Below are 18,042 nucleotides of genomic sequence, written 5' to 3' on the forward strand. Positions count from 1 at the left end.
GGAAGGATAGAGGGTAGACCTGTGGGCAGTTTTGCACTGGGTTGCTTCTGCAAGGGGAAGACATGCAAGGGTGAGACAGGGAAGGCGCGGCCTGTCTCCACCAGCTGTTTGTTAACAGCAGACAATGGTGGAGCACTCTGGCTGTCATAGCAGGAGGGGAGGTCTAGGCCCCCAGCTGCCTGCTCTGACACCTGGCCTGCTTCCACTGCCCTGGACGGATATGACCCAGGCAAAACAAGACTGTTACCTCTTAGATTAGAGACTGTCACATTTGAACATACATCATTTTTAGCACTGTGAGATTCAGCATGAAAGCTATTAGCAACATCTGGTACAACATTAACATCACAGTTACGTTCATTTTTCACATGTACACAGGTATCTGGAACAACAGTGACAGGTTTAGAGTCAGACAAACCGTGACTGGACAGCTGTCCATTAGAAACAGGTACCGCTTCCTTCCCTCCTTCCCTAGGAGGGCTAGGTACCATTACCCTGGCTGCCTCCCTCTGTCCCACCCCAAGCTTGTACAGTACCTGAGTGGGTCCAGACTGGCAATCCGGGGTGTTGATCACAGGTTCATAAAAGGATCGTAGGGTGCCAAGATCGGTGCCCAACAGCACAGGCACTGGGATGTCATCTGTCACCCCCACAACTTTTGACTGGCGGCCCCTTCCCCAATCGAGAACAACACGAGCTTTGGCGATGCGTGCGTGTGCGCCACCAACTCCCAAAAGTGTGACACGCTCATTAGGCAGGAAATTCTCCCTGGCTACAAGATGAGAGCGAACCAAGGTAAGCTCTGCGCCTGTGTCGCGGAAACCAACAGCGATCTGGTCGTTAACTTCCACGACTTGATGATTTCCGGAAAGTCGAGGATTTGCTGCTCCCATGACGAGGTAGGCGTGTGCAGTAGAGGATGCGCTAGCCACTTCTGCGCTAGGCTCTGGAGACGGCGTCCTCACCTCGGGGCAGGCAGACTTGAGGTGTCCTCGCTGTCCACAGTGGTAACACTTCGGAACATATGTGGCATCAGGCGGATGAGTTGCAGGTGCAGCATCCGGCCTCTGTGGCTGTGGGACCCGATTCCCACGGTTAGCAGGGGGAGGAGAGCTGGGTTGCATAGGTCTCCCCCCTTTCCAGCTCTGGGCTGGAGGTCTGCGGCTGTCCGGAACACGGGTGGCCACAAAAGTGTCTGCAAGTTCTGCGGCAGCTTTGGCGGATTCAGGCTTCCGCTCCAAGACAAACTGCCGGACATCTGGAGTGCAGCAGTTCAGCAACTGCTCCTGTACGATGAGGTCCTCCAGACCTTGGTGAGAGTCTTTTTTGAGGCCCCGTGACCACTGCCTGAACACAGTCAGCAGGCGACTCTCCAGGTCGGTGTAAGAGTCGGTGTGGCCTTTCTGCAGGGAGCGAAACTTTTTGCGATAGACCTCTGGGGTCAACTGGTATTTGGCGATAATTGCAGCTTTTATCGCAGCATAGTCATTGTCTTTCTCAGCGGGTAAGTCCACAAACGCCTCAAGCGCTTTGTCCCGCAAGTTGGGTGTCAGATATCTCGCCCACTGCTCCTGGGGCAGATGATGCTGACGACAAGTCTTTTCAAAGGAGTGTAAATAAGTGTCCGGGTCGGTTCCCTTCTCCATTTCTGGGAATTTAAACTTTGGAGTCCCAAACGGACCTGCTGTGGGCCGGAGTTCCGGAGCACTTTGTGAGGGATTTTGGCCTTGCGCTCGCAGGTTGGCCATTTCAAGGTCATGTCTGCGTGCGGCTGCTCTCTCCTCTCTTTCCGCTTCTCTCTCAGCAAGCCAGCGGCGCTCTGCCCGTTCCGCTTCTCGCTCTGAGGCTTCCATTTCCGCCTGGCGCTGGCGTTCTGCACGGTCAGCATTTTCTCTGACAATCTGCATGTACAGCTCAGGATTTGTCTCCAACAGCCTTTGTAATCCAGGTTGCATTCCAGCATCAGGAACACAGAACAGGTTGGCATGGGCGGGCTCCTGCCGGCCACCATGCTCCTCAGCAGTTACAGCGACCGGTTCAGACGCGGTACCGTTTTCCTCTGGGTCGGGAAGTGGGTTGCTTTGCTCCAACCGCTCACTTTCCTCTGCCCCAGTTACAGCACCGTCTGAACCAGGAGTGTGCTCTCCCAGCATCTGCTCCGGCTGGGTATTCAGTCGCAACAAGTCCTCGATCAATTGCGATTTCTTTTTTCTATAAGTCACAATGCCTTTTTCCTCACACAAGTTTACTAGGTCTGCCACTGACATTTTCTTGTATCTTGCTGCAGCCATTTTTGCCAAATAAAAGATAGGATAGCAAAAGAGATTGGGGGGGGAACTCTGTGCTACACGTTTAGTCTATATAAATGGTAATGCACCGGTTATCGACCACAGATTTTTGATCTGTTCTGGCAGGTTAATCAAATAACGTTGCCGTTGATGTTCTGAACATACACAAATCCCAAAAAGCTGCCAAACAAATGTCACAGACCGCGAGCCGGTCTGCGGATGGGGTAAATCGATCAGCGTCAGAAATCCTCTTACACGGTCATTTGTTCATCACGAAGGGTAACCCGCATTCGCAATTTGATGAACTGACTCGCGAAGGGAGCGTTCTGATACCAACCGAATCACTCCACACACATATACAATTCAAAGATCTGCCACCAAGCGAGTTACACAGCCCGCTACTGTAATTTTACTAGGACTTCGAGAACACTTTAGTAACCCCTAGCAGTATGCAAGAATCTGGGCCAGATCGTTATGTCTGGGCCGGGTTCTCGCATACGGGTTATAAATGTATACTTCTATTAAACACAGGGTAGCGAGTTCAGGAGAATAGGTACGATTGTGTATGTTCAGCAACAGGTCATAACCGCTAAACGATTTTTAAACGTTTAATAACACAAATGCATTACATACAGTTATATACACCTATTAACATATAAAACACAGAGCTTAAAAATAAAAGGAATAAAACAGAAAGTTCTTACTTAGTTAGCTGAGCAGTCCATTTGAATCATGAAGAAAATAGTCCAGTTTAAACGTAGGCATTCAGCTTAAAAGTCCTTTGTACACAACATGCGCCCGGTTCTTCCGTGAGCACATGTCTGGACTTCCCTAGTCGATGTAAATTGAAGAACTGGGTGGAGTTCCTTGCAAACGCTTTTTACTGACCAGAGTTTTGGGGCGGTCACTACCTGGAAAGTAGGTGTGTTGGAGGCAGGGTTACCTCCTGGCAAGTCAGGTTACCACCCACAGACTTGGAGCAAGGAATGTACCAATTATTAATAATTTGTGTAATTCCGCCCCAGATGGGTGCATCGCAGATCCGAGACCATATTCATAAGCAGCATGCGACTCTGTATTAAATGAGACTATACACGCCTAGGCTAACGAATTTGCTCTACGCATGCCGGATAAAGCGGTTTCTCAATTGATTCCTGATAGCTAGAGAAGGATAATTCATGTGAATTATAGACCTGTTTCCTAGGTATCAGGAAATGTAATTTTGGCCTTGCTGTGACAAACCTATTTTGAATTATTAATAAGTTAACGTTCCCTTTGTGTGAAGCTATACGCTTGGAGGGAAATTTTGAATCTCAACCAGTTTGAGCTGGTTTTCCTTTTGGGGAAAGATGAGCTATGTACCAAATGCTGCTCCCCAGGTGGTCTGGCTACTTGTGAAATTCTTTCCTGACACAGGATGTGGGGGAGGTTACTGTACTCAGTAAGAGAGAGGGAAATTGACATCTATTGTGCATTTACCCAAGACTGACAGGAACTGTGCACGACCATGCGAAAGTCGATGGCGCTTACGCGCACGACTTTCGTAATATTCGTCACAGTAATGCTGGGTGTTAAACCGCTTTAAGGAAGGAGTTTCACGCCTTACATCCCGAGAAGCCTGGTAGGAGTTGTCCGGAGTCCACTCCTCGTGGGGGGTACTGTAATAATGCGCGGAAGCGCAGCCGCTCGCTCTCAGAGCGGGGCGGCTGCTTCCGCATCAGGCATGGCGGCGCCGCATGGAGGAGCCGCCGCGTGCCGCGTGAGTGGCGGTGAAGGCGGAAAGGCCGCCTCGTGCAGTGCGGCGGCTCCCGCGGCGGATGCCAGGGAGAGTGCTGGTGTGGCTGGGACTCATAGTCCACCAGCCTTAAGAGTGACGCGCGCGCGCGCGCTGAGGCAGAGCATGTATGACAGGCAGAAGTGAGTCAGCTGACCAGGCTGGTCAGCTGACTCTGGCTCCGCTCCCCATTGGTCCAGCACTTAAGGAGGTGCTGGAGAGGATACCTGTGTATATATACTGCAAGCTGTTCAGTTGCTGGTTGTCTGGCATTGCGATCACATACGTGGGAGCACCCAGATCCGTAGTCAGATCCGCAAGTGTGCCGGGACCAGCTGGAGCTGTAATCCTACACTTAGCTAGATTCTGTTGATAGCTTTAAGTACTAGTTTGATTGTGATTATCTGTTTTGACCTTTTGCCTGCCTGACTATCCTCCTGAACTCTGATCTGGTGCCTCGATATATCTGATACCCTGTTGCCGACCCCTGCCTGTACTTAGACTCCGCCTTTGCCTCCTGATCTTGTACTTTATCTGTCCATGTGTGTACGACCTGGCTCGTCCGACCTCGAGAACCGACCTCACTGTTAGAGGCGGTTCCCCGTTCTGTTAGTGACTCCTCCTCCAGAGAGTTACTTTCAGACAATCCTTCCTACTGTCAGCCTGACTCCTCCCGTCTTGGAGAGTCCAGGCCTGCGGAAGGAATACGTGCAGTACTCCTGACCTTAAATTGTTACTGTTACACCAAAACACTACACTCTACTCACGTGAACAGAGGTTAGCTGGTATATCGGATCATCGGTGATACTGCAGATCACTTATAATCTGGTATACATCTGTATTCCCAGTGATACTGCAGATCACCGGTAATCAGATCCTCTCTGTGCTTCATCGATCGTTACAGAAAAAAAGTGCAAAAGGTGAAAAAAGTGAAATAAGGTGAAAAAGTGAAAAAAGTGAAAAAAGTGAAAAAAAGGTGAAAAAGGTGAAAAAAGTGAAAAAAGGTGAAAAATGGTGAAAAAAGTGAAAAAGGTGAAAAAAGTGAAAAATGGTGAAAAAAGTGGAAAAAAGGTGAAAAAAGGTGAAAAAGGTGAAAAAGTGAAAAATGGTGAAAAAGTGAAAAAAAGGTGAAAAAAGTGAAATAAGGTGAAAAAGTGAAAAAAAGTGAAAAAAGTGAAAAAAAAGGTGAAAAAAGTGAAAAAAGGTGCAAAAGGTGAAAAAGGTGAAAAAAGTGAAAAAAGGTGAAAAAGTGAAAAAAAGAAGAAAAAAGTGAAAAATGGTGAAAAAGTGGAAAAAAGGTGAAAAAGGTGAAAAAAGTAAAAAAGGTGAAAAGGGTGAAAAAGGTGAAAAAGGTGAAAAAAGTGAAAAAAGGTGAAAAAAGGTGAAAAAAGTGAAAAAAGGTGAAAAAGTGAAAAAAAGAAGAAAAAAGTGAAAAATGGTGAAAAAGTGGAAAAAAGGTGAAAAAAGTGAAAAAGGTGAAAAAAGTGAAAAAGGTGAAAAGGGTGAAAAAAGTGAAAAAAGGTGAAAAAAGGTGAAAAAAATGAAAAATGGTGAAAAAGTGGAAAAAAGGTGAAAAAAGTGGAAAAAAGTGAAAAAAAGTGAAAAAAGTGAAAAAAGGTGAAAAAAGGGAAAAAGGGGAAAAAAGTGAAAAAGAAGGTGAAAAAGTGAAAAAAGGTGAAAAAAGTGAAAAAAGGTCGGAAAATCGATCGGAAAAGCGATCGGACAGTAGGTGCTGCACTCAGTGGTATCAGAGCAATGGAACAAAAGTCAGTACTGTTATGCGTTCTTCCTTATGGAACTGAGAATGGCTGCCAACATGCAGCATATCCCCAGATGATAACCTGTTGATGGAACAGTAATTAACCGCTTAACCTTTGACTCTTGAAAAACGTGTCTTAAAGCACGCAAGAGTAGACACCTGCAGGGTAGTGTGGCCGAGCGGTCTCCTCAGAGGCGTGGGTTCAAATCCCACCACTGCCAGCCTTTAACTTTTCGCTTGCTTGACAAGGATATACTATGTAGGAAAGATAAGGCCTCAGCTCCTCTGGCTTTAACACTTGCTCAAATACTTGTCCAAGCTTATACATCGGGGCCACTTGAGGAGCTTATCTTGGTCAGAAAAGGTTAATTTTGACCTAGCTCCCGGACTTCCAGCAGAGGGTGTACTTGCTGTTTCCTTGAAGCCGACTTTGAAGCACTTTTTTGGGCACCATTTGAACTTGAGGTCCCTGCTTGGCTTGGGCCTAGCAGGGGCCTTGCCTGTGCTAACCGGCCGCTCCAGCCATGGAGCGGCCGGCTCATACCCCCCCCTACTGCTTCAACTTACCTGGGGGATGCCCCTGGCCAAGTGGATCCGGTGACTTGGTTCAGGGAGGTAAAATTGAGGATGGAGCTGGTGGAAGACCTAGGAAAAAAGTACAAGACCATAAAGTACAGGTTTGGGGCATCCTGGAGGAAAGAAATGTCCCACACGAATGAGGACCTAGTCCAGCTAAAGAAAGAGATAAGGATGCAAAAAGACATCTTACACAGCCTGGAGTACATTGGAGGGCCCCTAGCGGAAAACTACCAACACAGGCGGCGTTTCCGCAAAATGCTGGGCCCGGATCCTGAAATCGATACAAGCAGTGAGGATAATGAGGAAGATGAGGAGTGCATGGTTGTGGAATCTAGTAGCACACCAGTGGAGGTGCCTGACTGGATCAAGAAGGAAAAAGGTGAGGGGGATAAAGTACCTAGCTCTGCGGTGGGTGCCCGGGAGGGTGTGGGTAGTGCCTGCCTTGCTTCCCCTGCCGCCGGAGGTCCGGGCGGTATAGCCGCCGCTGGGGCCCCTGGAGTGGTAGTGGGTGGTGGGGTGAGTGCTGCCAGCACCAAGGCTGCAAAAGCTGTGCCCCCTGCTATGTTATCTAGCGGTGGGGTTGATGGGGCTGTGATGGCCTCCCCGGGTGCCTGCACAGAATCTCCCCCTGCTCCCCTGGATGCTGCTAGTAGGGCTTTACCCGGTCCTCTGGTGGTGTCTGGGGATGCTGCGGGGGGTGAGAAGTGCGCCCAGAGTTTTAGGGAAAGTCCCCCAGAGCCTACCTGTGTTTCCAGTGCGGAGGTCCGTAATGGCGCCGACAGCACTATCCCTATGAGCCAAGATGGCGCCGAGACGCCAAACACTGTTGATGAGACGCCGGAGGAACTTCCGGCCCGCCTACCGGAAGTGATGTGCGGAGCTGAGGCGGCCAATCAGCCGCATGGGTAAGCGGCAAGCGTTCCCCACGCGGCCATCCATACGAATGACGCCATTGAAACAGGCGTTCATGACGCGGCCAGGGGGACGCATGGAAAAAGTCCTGATGCGGCCAGTAAGCCGCATCAACATGCGGAGGATGCGGAAGATGTGACCAAGCGTATGGAAGGAGGTGGGTGCAATGCGGCCGGAGATCCGCATCACCACACACAGTCTGCAGCCAATCCAGACGGATTTTCGTATTACAACACGGAAACTGGAGCCAATGGAGTGCAAGTGGGAGTATCTCATGCAGCCAGTGCAGCGCACCTGAGTGCAGGAGTGGGAGCCTGTGGATTACAAAAAGATGCGGACAATGCATCAGAAAATGTGTCTTTAAGCCCTGCCAAACAAGGGGTGACCCTGGAGGAGAAGGGGGGGATCCCTGAAAAGTCTGGCTCTAGCACTGGCGAATCTGGGGAGGATTTTCAAGCCCCAATTGGTGGACAGGACTCTCCTGTGGCGGTGCCAGGCGTAAGAAGACGGGTGAGAAACCAGCTATTTCTAAAGTTTCTTCTAAAAAAGTAAAAAAAGGAAAAAATAAGTTAAAGAGACCCTGTATTGTTGTGACGGGTGGGGGAAGGGTGAAGAAAAAGTCTGAGGGTAACATAGTGGAAAAAGTTGAATTGCCCTCAATGGAGGTAGAAAACACAAATGTGGAAAAAGATACAAATATAAATGTGATTGTGGGCGGTGCCCAAAAAGTTCATCAAACTGATGTTGTTGATGGAGAACCTGTGTTGCTTGTTGGTGGCTCGAACGGGAGTGCCGGGGTGGAGTTAAGTCTGCAGGGGGGAGGGGACAAAGATGCAGATGAGACTCTTCCTGACACTTCCGTCACAGATCTCACTTCAAGCTCAATAGTAACAACAAAGGTTTTGTCTCCTTTCCCTAACGATAGTGATACAGAAAGGGCTTCTGTCCTTTGTAGGGAAATTAATGGTGAAATAATAATAATGATCAAAGATGGTCAAGTGAGTCATGGGTTGGATCCTTTGTTTGGCGATAGCTTTCACTCCCTTTCTGGAGGTGACAACTCAGACTCAGATGAAGGTTGGAGAAAGAAAAAAGTAAAAAAAAAGCATGTAGAGCCTCCACCCATTGTAGTGGAAGACTTAATAACAGAATTCCGTACAATGGACTGTATCTACAGGCTAGAGAAAGAGCATCTGGTGGTGATAGAAGGCCATTCAGGCGAAAATAAGATTTTTTCTGTGGAACCTGGGGGGGACTTCAAAGGTCTCTATCTAGTGGGCAAAGGTGACCCAAATTGTGGACGCCAGATTGAATTTCGGGCCAATGGCAAGAAATTCTTGGTAGAAAACGAGATCATCAAGAGATTTGATTATACTGGCAAAGTAGAGTTCAGCGAAACCATTTTCGGTCTGGGTCCCAATGCCCCTAGGTATGAGCCCCCCCCCCCCCGTGTCCCCTGTGGTTGCCTCGGTGCCTGATGAGGCGCCTGGTGACAGTTCGGCTGGAGCTGAGGTTGGTGGAGTGTCTGCTGGATCTGGGTTGCCTGGATTGGAGAGCGTGACCAGGGTAGGTTTTGATTTTCCTGCCCTGGGCCCTGCCTCCAACCCGGGAGCCCTTGCCTCCATGGCGGCCTCGGCTCAGGGGACATCCGCTGCCCGGCCCCGGTCATATTCTCGTGCAGTGCGAAGTGCCGCTTCTGGGAGGAGAGTTCTAGCTCCCCTGGAGCTGGAGTCTGAGACATTTGTCCCTGGCAGGAGGAACGTGGTCAGACTTAAATGGGAACATGATTCTGCCATTCCTAACAAAAAATAGTTTGTCCGGTTCCTCCTGGATCTGGGGACAAAGCCATGTGACTTAAACGCGATTCTAGCTCCAGGGGATCCCCCCCAGTATTATGTGAGCTTTTTGTCGCTGCACGGGATGGAGGCCTTCCTGGAGGAGAGACTGAAGGTGTCAGTTAACAACCAGTGGCACGGTTTCTCAGTCTTTCCTCTATCCCGGCAGTCATTGGAAAAAAAAGCTCACATCGTAGTGCAAAATGAGAGCATCCCTGTGAGAGACTTGATGTCCTGGGTTCAGCATTACGCTGACGTGATGGCCCCTCCGCAACGAGTCCTGGATGACCTGGGGATTTGATGGGGGGAATATGAGGTGGCGATAAAGCTCCATACTAAGGAGGGAATCGTCACCCATATTCCCCGATCCGCCCTTATAGGGCGTGTTAAAATTATTACTTATTATCCCGGTCAGCCCAGGACCTGCAATAGATGCGGAAAGCGGGGCCATCTCGCCAGTAACTGCCCCGATCCCAGGTGTAGCAGGTGCCAGGAGTTCGGGCATTCCTCAGGTAGTTGCCGCCGAATCAAGTGCAATTTTTGTTTTGAATACGGTCACCCGTATACGGAATGCCCGATCTCCTGGGCAACTATGCCTGAGGATCTCAGGAGAGCCATGTTGGTCCGTATGGACGAGGAGAATCAGCTCGTCCCCCTGCCAACTCCCAGTGTGTCTGTCCAGCCTGTATCAACTCCTATTGTTTCCGAGTCTGTTACTGTTCCTTTTTCTGTTGTCTCTCCCGCCGCTTCTCCTCGTCCAGTTAGGACTAAGGTGGCCCCTGAGGGGCAGTCTGAGCTCAGGAGGTCTGGTCGGCTCATGGGGGGGAAGGCTCTTCTCCCAAGGCACAACGCATAAGGCCCCCAAGGTCAGTTAAAGTCAAGAGGGCTCTTAAACCCTCTGGTCCTGGTTACCCCTTTGCCCCTCCATCCTCGGCCCCTCCCTCCCTTGCTCCTCAGGAGCCTGTTCCCCTTTTGTCCTCCGATCCCCCTTCCTCGTCCCCTCCTCCCTCTGCTCCCCCCCCTCCCCCTCCTGATGACACAGTCATCCCCCCCTCCTCCCCCTCCTGATGATTCAATCATCACTTCCCCACCCCCTCCTCCCCCCCCCCTCCTGATGACATTGTCATTACCTCTCCTCCCCCTCCTCCTGATGACACTGCTTCCCCATCCCCTACTGATGGCAGTGTTGCTGTTGCTCCTAGTCCAGTCTCGCTCTCCCTGTTTTCAGGTAGTTGTCTCCAGCCAAAGGGCAAGGAGGACCTAAACGAGGAGGAGAAAGCGTTCTTGGAAGAACGATTAAAAACCAGGAGAACAAGTAAGGGACCCAAATCTGGGCCCCTACAAAGAAGGGCCACTCAGAAAAATTGGGCAGTCCTGGTTCAAAGGCGTAATGAAGTCAAACTTGCCAACAGATTTGACTTGTTGGCTGGTAAGCCTTTGTCCTCGGAAGAGGAAGATATGGTGATTGGCAATCCTGCCACTGTCTGAAGGGGTATTGTCTTTTGTGTTCTCGTTTTTTGTTTCTTGTAATGTTGTGTTTTTGCTTTCATTTTTATTGTCTTTGTTCAAAGGAGTATGAAGGGAAACCTCAATCACTCTAATGGCGGCTCCCTCACCACTAATGTTGGCAACGATCAACGTTGCTAGCATCAAAACCCCCAGAGCTCGAAAATTGGCGTTCACAATTCTGGCCAGCCTGGAGGCTGACATCATTTTCCTACAGGAGACCAGGCTCACCTCTACGGCTGACCTCTGGCTAGCCGAGAGGGACTGGGTGTCCGGTCAGAGTTTCTGGTCTCTTGCGGGAGAGCCTGGAAGTGGTGTAGCGGTCCTTTTTAGGACCGACATGGTAACATGCCGGCGAGTTATTGAAGTGGAAATGGGAAGGTGTCTGGTTTTGGACGTCTGTGTGAAAGGGCAGGACCTCAGGCTTATCAACGCCTATGCTCACCCCTCAATTAAGGGGGAGAGGAAGCGCCTTTTCACACAGATCAGGCCATTCCTTTTTTCAGCTTGTCCTGTGATCCTGGGTGGTGATTTTAACACCGTCACTAGGGCCAAGGACAGGGCGAGGGCCCGGGTCCGGATAAGCGGTGATGGTAAGTTTTTAGATAGAATAGTTAAAGATGCTGATCTGGTGGATGTACACATTCGACATTCACCAGGTCTCACGGGTTTCACCTTTTATAGCGGTAGCAGTAGATCTAGAATAGATAGGTTTTTTGTTTCGGAGAATCTCATCACTTCGGCCCCCAAGCTGTTGGCGGTGGAATTCTCTGATCACCTTATTCTATCGGTGTGTTTGAATGCTCTAGACGCTCCTCCCAGAGGTAGGGGTATCTGGAGAATGAATTCGGCCCTGCTGCTGGAAAGTGACGTGAGACGATCCTTTGAGGAGTTTTTTCAGGCACAGGTCACCATCCTGGACTGTTTCAACAATAGGTCTGAGTGGTGGGAGGAAGTCAAAAAACGTGCTGCCAGATTCTTCAAGGGTCTAGCTGTCCGTAAAAATATTGATAGAGATTTTGCTTACCAACAACTGAGGGAGAGATTAAACATTCTTGTCTCTGAGGGCGGAGATCCGGGGGAGATCTCTGAGGTCAAACTCCGCCTCAAGCAGTTGCAGTACGACCGGTTGGCTTCTTTGACTCTGGAGAGGGATCATGGTAAGTACCACTCGCCTGACCCTTACCAGAGTTTCAAACAAAGTTCAGCGCTTAGGACGGTCCATGGTCTCAGGGATGGTTCGGGATCTCTGGCAAAGTCCAGGTCGGAGATCTTGTCCATCGCTAGAGAGTTTTATGCTAAACTGCTTGGGGAGAAGCCCCTTGACCAGACAAGAATGGATGATTTCTTGGCTTCCATACCAGGTCTGAAAGAATTTGATGTTTCTGGTATTGATTTGACCACTGAGATCACCGTGGATGAAGTAGCGAGGGCCATTGATGGTCTCGCGCCTAAAAAGACCCCGGGTCCGGATGGACTGATGGCTGAGTTTTACAAGGCCTTCAAATCCATCCTGGCCCCTCAATTGGCCGGTGCTTTTAACGACTGCCTTGCCGAGGGTTAATTACCACCCTCCATGAGGCAATCTGCGGTGATCTTGTTGTCAAAAGGTCGTAATCCTGAGATGATTGAGAATTGGCGTCCCATCAGCCTTCTCAATGTCGACAGGAAGATCTTGGCAAAAATTTTATTCTGGCGCTTGTCCCAGGTAACGGATGTGCTTTCCCGCCACCAGCACTGCTCGGTTTCAGGTAGGAGTACTTTCTCAGCACTGTTAGCTGTCCGGGAAGTTCTGGAACGGTGCAGGGCTGAGGGCTGGGGAAAGTTCTTGCTAACATTGGACCAGTCGAAGGCCTTTGATCGAGTCAACCATAAGTACCTATGGCGGCTACTTAGTGTGTACGGCTTGCAGGGGAGGTTTATCAATTGGCTACAGACTTTGTATAAAGAGGCTGAGAGTTTCATGCTCATCAACGGATGGATCGGCCAGCCTTTTGAGGTGAGCTCGGGGGTCCGCCAGGGGTGTCCGCTGAGTTCTCTACTGTACGTATTTGCCATCGACCCCTTCGTGAGAAGGTTAGAGGGCAGTGCGCTCAGTGGGGTTCCTGTGGGCATCTCTGGTGTCTCGCCTCTGAAGGTGGTGGCTTATGCCGATGATGTAACAGTTGTGATCTCGAAGGCGGAAGAGGCGTTGGTGGTGGCCGAAGAGATCGCTCTGTACTCGTCGGCATCTGGTTCAAAAGTGAATCCGGATAAGTGCGAAACTTTCTGGTTGGGCAAAGAAGGAGAATCCATTGCACTTCCTGGCTCCTTTCCCGTGCCTCAGGATGAAATCAAGATCTTAGGCATCAAATTTGGCCCAGGCGATTACGGCCTGCGAAATAGGGAGAGCAAGCTGAAAGATGTCGACACTAAAGTGGCTCGTTGGAAGGGTTGGCGTTTAATGCTCAGGGAAAGGGTTGACTTGATTAAAACCTATCTGGTGCCAATAATGTTATACGTTAGCTACGTTGCAATTTTGCCAGCATCCCTGTACACCAGGATTAACGCTCTGTTTTTCCTGATGTTATGGGGAAACAGAACGAACCCTGTACGTAGGAACATCACTTACAAAACCAGGCGGGAGGGTGGCTTAGGGATGGTCAACCCGATCGTCTTTTTCTCCCTGATGTTCATTAAGTTCAATCTTGGTAGTTTATTTGCAGGGAGCCCGCCTACTTGGGTAAGCTTCTTTCAGATCTGGTGTGAGCCTTTCCTCAGGGATTGGATGAGCGGTGGCTCAGTGAAGAAACTGAATGCACGTCATGGCTACCTTCCGGCCTATGTTTTGCCTTGCATGAAGAAACTGCGGCAGTGGGGATTGGGAGTGGAGGACATCAGGTCGGTCGACAGGAAAGTCCTGTTGGCTAGAGTGGTGGACTCTCATTTCCATGACCCATTGGCCTTAAGGGATTGCCCAGGCCCGATTTTGAAGGAGGGTTTGCGGTTACTTAATTCACCGCGCGTTCCGAACAAATTCTGGGACATCGCCTGGCTAACTTTCCAGGGCAAACTGTATGTTGGAGGGAACATGTGGGGTCAGAGACCGGAAGTTCGTGTCTGTCCTCGACAGGAGTGTTCCGTTGAGGAAGACATGGAACACTTTCTGATCACATGCCCCTTCAATGTAGAGGTGTATAAACAGGTGGGTGGGGTCCTAGGTATCCCATTTCTGGAGCATCTGAGTTATGCTGAGTGGGCATATGGAGCTTTTAACCAACGCCAGGGCTTTGATTTGTGCACTTTATACATAGTTAGCCTAGTGGTTAGGAGACACGTTTGGTTGGCACGGTGTGACGTAGCGATTAGGCAGAAAATCTCGCCGGTCCAGGTGGTGGTGAACGGCATTCTCGGTGAGGTTGGGAAGATCCGGTTCTTGGAGAGGAAGAAGCTGGGGAGAGGAGCTTGGATTCTGGCTTGGCAGAATATCAAGCCTCCTTGACCTGGTGGACTCTTCTCCAGGGTGTTGCTTTACTATTCTCCCTCTTGCACCCTAGATTTTTTGAGTTTTGTGATTCTTTTTTGAAGTCTGGCCGCAGACACAAAGGAGATATCCCTTTGTGCTTCTTCTATATATTGTCGGTAGCGGTGATGTTTTGTCTCGTTAATTAATTTTATTTCTTGTCTTGACTCAACGTTGTCTATAGTCTTCTGTTTTTCCTTTGGGCGTAAAAGACCCATTGTATGACTGTGTGGTATGAGTGGTGTATTGTAGGTGATGTCATCCTTTTTTTTTTTTTTTTTTTTTCTTTTTTTGGTGGTGGTGTATGTTATGTGTTTTTTCTTTTCTTTATTTATTTTTAGTACGTTGAATAAATGATGTAATGTAGGTGTTGTTTCCGTTTTTGTATGAAAGTGGCTGATTGATACTCCTTCAACAGTAATATCTCATATGAGAATGATTTATGAGTTATGTGTTTATATCTTGTTTTGGGTATTTCCCTTGCATTATATGTTTTTCTGATGTAAATACTGTAAATAGAGTTATTGCTTGATGAAATCAAGTATAAAACAGGATGTTTAATGTTGTATATAAGATCTTCTGGAGGAAAAATCTCTTGTATAATTTTGCTTTCAGATATGCATATTTTTTAATTTATTTATTGCCTATAATGTATGCTATATGATCCTGTCTTTTATAATAAAATATCTTGAGGAGCTTATCTTGGTCAGAAAAAGGTTACATTTGAGAAGACTAATCCATTGATTCTGCTGTGGCATAGAGTGCTTTACCTGCACTTTCCTAGGTGCTGTCATCAGAGGCATAGAACCAAAGCCAGTACTGTCAAGTGTTTTCTCTTTCTGCGGTATTGAGAATAGGTGCATACATGCAGCATGTCCCCAGTTGATTACTTGTTGATGGCACAATAATGAACCACTCAACATTCCACTCATACACACCTCATTTTAAAAGCACACAAAAGATCGATATTGGCAAGGTAGTGTGGCCGAGCGGTCTAAGGCGCTGGATTTAGGCTCCAGTCTCTTTGGAGGTGTGGGTTCAAATCCCACCACTGCCAGTCTACAACTTCTATCTTGCCTCGCAGGCCTCTTGTGGATCTACTACGTCCCTTCATCAACAACAAGAAAGCTCAAATACTTCTCTTTTCCTCCATCAGCTTGCACAACAACATGAATGAGGCTTTCCCAGCACCACACTTTCTTTCACCGCTACAAAGGAATACAGATTAGAAAAAAAAGTGCTTACAATGGCTTAAGACCTTTACATGCACTTTTCCACTGGATTCTGACAATGTGCCACAGCTCATAACTCCTGGCTGTGGAGGACCTTTTGACAGCAATAGTGGCAACAGATAGGACTTTCTACAAAGTAAACAGGGCAAAGATCTCATTTAGATTACTGAGGTGAGATCTGCCCCTATTACCCAATAGTAGGCAAATGTTTCCTCTCAATTGTAGGTGAATGGCATTTTAGGTATACGTGCAATAGCATCTATTCCAGTGCTACGGGCTACATTGTACAGTGGACAATTGTGATTTTTTTAGACAGGTGACATTACTTTTGCATAAAAGCTGATACATTAACTATGTGGGCAGTTAGGGGTTCAAGAGGATGTCTTTTATTGTACGCTAGGCCAAAGCAGGTTTTCTCAACCAGGGTTCCCTGGAAGCCCAAGCTTCCTTCAGGACTTTTCAGGGGTTCCCTGGCATTTTCCCCACTTGCCCCAGTAAGGTCGGTTTCCTTGAGATGCAAAAATTATTTGAAGGCTTCCTCCAGGGTCTCATGATGGGAATACACCATGAGATTTTTTGGCAGATAGTTGGTTCGATAGATAATTTAATGCATATCCGATCTGATTTTCGATCGGAAAATCGATCGGAAAAGCGATCGGACAGTAGGTGCTGCACTCAGTGGTATCAGAGCAATGGAACAAAAGTCAGTACTGTTATGCGTTTTTCCTTATGCCAACATGCATAAGCATATCCCCAGATGATAAACATGTTGATGGCACAGTAATTAACCGTGTTAAAATGGTGAAAAAAATGAAAAAGGTGAAAAAAGTGAAAAAAGGTGAAGTGAAAATGGTGAAAAAGTAAAAAAAGGTGAAAAACGTGAAAAATGGTGAAATAGTGAATAACGGTGAAAAAAGTGAAAAATGGTGAAAAAGTGAAAAATGGTGAAAAAAGTGAAAAACGGTGAAAAAAGTGAAAAAGTTAAAAAAGGTGAAAAAGGTGAAAAAAGGTGAAAAACGTGAAAAAGGTGAAAAACGTAAAAAATGGTGAAAAAGTGAAAAATGGTGAAAAAGTGAAAAATGGTGAAAAAAGTGAAAAAAGGTGAAAAAGTGAAAAATGGTGAAACAAGGTGAAGACGTGAAATTGTGAAAAAGTGAAAAATGGTGAAAAAAGGTGAAAAACGTGAAAAATGGTGAAAAACGGTGAAAAACGGTGAAAAAAAGTGAAAAATGGTGAAAAAGTGGAAAAAAGATGAAATTCGTAAAAAATGGTGAAATAGTGAATAACGGTGAAAAAAGTGAAAAATGGTGAAAAAAGTGAAAAAGGGTGAAAAAAGTGAAAAATGGTGAAAAAGTGAAAAAAGGTGGAAAAATGGTGAAAAACGTGAAAAATGGTGAAAAAGTGGAAAATGGTGAAAAAAGTGAAAAAAAGTGAAAAAGTGAAAAAAAGTGAAAAAGGTGAAAAAAGGTGAAAAAAGGTGAAAAACGTGAAAAAAGGTGAAAAACGTGAAAAAAGGTGAAAAAGTGAAAAAAAGTGAAAAAGGTGAAAAAAGGTGAAAAATGGTGAAAAAGTAGATAAAAGGTGAAAAATGGTGAAAAAATGAAAAATGGTGAAAAACGTGAAAAATGGTGAAAAACGGTGAAAAACGGTGAAAAAAATGGAAAAAAGGTGAAATTCGTAAAAAATGGTGAAATAGTGAATAACGGTGAAAAAAGTGAAAAATGGTGAAAAAAGTGAAAAAGGGTGAAAAAAGTGAAAAACAGTGAAAAAAGGTGAAAAAGGTGAAAAAAGTGAAAAACGGTGAAAAAAATGAAAAATGGTGAAAAAGTTAAAAAAAAAAGGTGAAAAAGGTGAAAAAAGGTGAAATAGTGAATAACGGTGAAAAAAGTGAAAAATGGTGAAAAAGTGAAAAAAAGGTGAAAAATGTGTAAAATGGTGAAAAACGTGAAAAATGGTGAAAAAGTGAAAAACGGTGAAAAAAGTGAAAAATGGTGAAAAAAGTGAAAAATGGTGAAAAAGTGATAAATGGTGAAAAAAGTGAAAAAAGGTGAAAAAGGTGAAAAACGTGAAAAATGGTGAAAACCGTGAAAAAAGGTGAAAAAAGTGAACAATGGTGAAAAAAGTGAAAAATTGTGAAAAACGTGAAAAGGTGAAAAAGTGAAAAATGGTGAAAAAAGTGAAAAAAGTGAAAAAAGGTGAAAAAGTGCAAAAAAGGTGAAAAACGTGAAAAACGGTGAAAAAAAGTGAAAAATGGTGAAAAACGTGAAAAATGGTGAAAAAGGTGAAAAAAGTGAAAAATGGTGAAAAAGTGGGAAAAAGGTGAGAACGTGAAAAATGGTGAAATAGTGAATATCGGTGAAAAAAGTGAAAAAAGGTGAAAAAGTGAAAAATGGTGAAAAAGTTAAAAAAAAGGTGAAAAAGGTGAAAAAAGGTGAAAAAGTGAAAAATGGTGAAAAAGTGAAAAAAGGTGAAAAAAGAAAAAAGTGAAAAAGTGAAAAAAGGTGAAAAAAGTAAAAAAAGGTGAAAAAAGTGAAAAACGGTGAAAAAAGTGAAAGATGGTGAAAAACGTGACAAATGGTGAAAAACGTGACAAATGGTGAAAAAGTGAAAAATGGTGAAAAAAGTGAAAAAAGGAGAAAAAAGTGAAAAATGGTG

The 18,042-nt window shown here is 46.5% G+C and overlaps 1 non-coding gene across 1 annotated transcript; it reads left to right on the top strand.

The window, feature by feature from the left end:
• The first annotated feature begins 15,130 nt into the window (after window positions 1-15,130).
• TRNAL-UAG (transfer RNA leucine (anticodon UAG)) lies at window positions 15,131-15,212 on the top strand. Its single transcript has one exon. It is a non-coding gene; the product is annotated as a tRNA-Leu (tRNA).
• The last annotated feature ends 2,830 nt before the right edge of the window (window positions 15,213-18,042 follow it).

The sequence above is a fragment of the Hyperolius riggenbachi genome, chromosome 12 (assembly GCF_040937935.1).
Source record: "Hyperolius riggenbachi isolate aHypRig1 chromosome 12, aHypRig1.pri, whole genome shotgun sequence".
NCBI lineage: Eukaryota > Metazoa > Chordata > Amphibia > Anura > Hyperoliidae > Hyperolius > Hyperolius riggenbachi.